Raw genomic sequence first — 1,097 nt, forward strand, 5'->3', positions numbered from 1 at the left:
GATGTTCCCCCAGGGCAGGGGGTCCTGTCACCAGGAGCGGCGGGAGGAGAGATGCGGGGCACACACAAGCAACCTGGGTTTGTCAGGGGTTCCCAGGGGGGTGGTCGGGCAGATGCCAGGGCAGGGCTGCGGGCTGTGACCACAGAGAGACAGAGGGAAGGGGAGAGGGGAAGGGAGGGGATGCGAGGGGGAGGAGAGGAGAAGAGAGGAGGCGGACATGGAGGGGGAAAAGGGAAAGGGGTGGGGCCTGGACCCCCAGGGCTGAACCTCCAAGCTCAGCATCTGTATAGGCCCCCCAAACACACACGTCACTGTGTAGCAGCCACCCTGTTTGCATGAGGCTACCGCCACTCTGGCCCCAAGCCCCCTTGCCACAAGCTGACCCTTGCCACAGTGATTAGATAAACCAGGTCTGAGCTGATCCATTCGTGTCATTCTCCAGCCACAGGTATTGGCTCTGAAGTGGTCCAGTCACCTCGTGGCTGAGGACTTTTGCTGGGATTCTGAGACATAGACATCTCTCTCCTTCTGGACTAGGAGGTGTGGCTGGAACTATGCAGCCCTCCTGCCACCATGAGGAAGACCTCCCCCAGTCAAAACTGTACCAGGAACAGAAAAGAGTAGAGAGATGGGGAAACAATTAGGCCCTTGATGACACTATTGAGCAGCTGAGTCAAACAACCCTGGCCGACTCACCACTGGACTCCCAGTGACACATGCTCAAGTCCCCTTTGTGGAGCTGAGTTTTTCTTTCTTTCTTTCTTTCTTTTTTTTTTTTTTTTTTTTTTTTTTTTGCGGAGACAGAGTCTCGCTCTTTTGCCCTGGCTAGTGTGCTGTGGTGTCAGCCTAGCTCACAGCAACCTCAAGTCCCTGGGCTCAAGTGATCCTCCTGCCTCAGCCTCCCAGAGTGCTGGGATTACAGGCGTGAGCCACCGCGCCCGGCCCTGAGTTTTTCTATTACATTTCTGCAGGGGCAGCAGGAAAGCTGAGGGAAATGGAGACGAGCCACCACCCCCTCCCTGATGCCACAGGGGCCAACGGCTGGGGGGGTCTGTCCTAGTCAGGCTCTGCAGAGAACCCACAGGTGTTGTACACAT

The sequence above is a fragment of the Eulemur rufifrons genome, chromosome 8 (assembly GCF_041146395.1).
Source record: "Eulemur rufifrons isolate Redbay chromosome 8, OSU_ERuf_1, whole genome shotgun sequence".
NCBI lineage: Eukaryota > Metazoa > Chordata > Mammalia > Primates > Lemuridae > Eulemur > Eulemur rufifrons.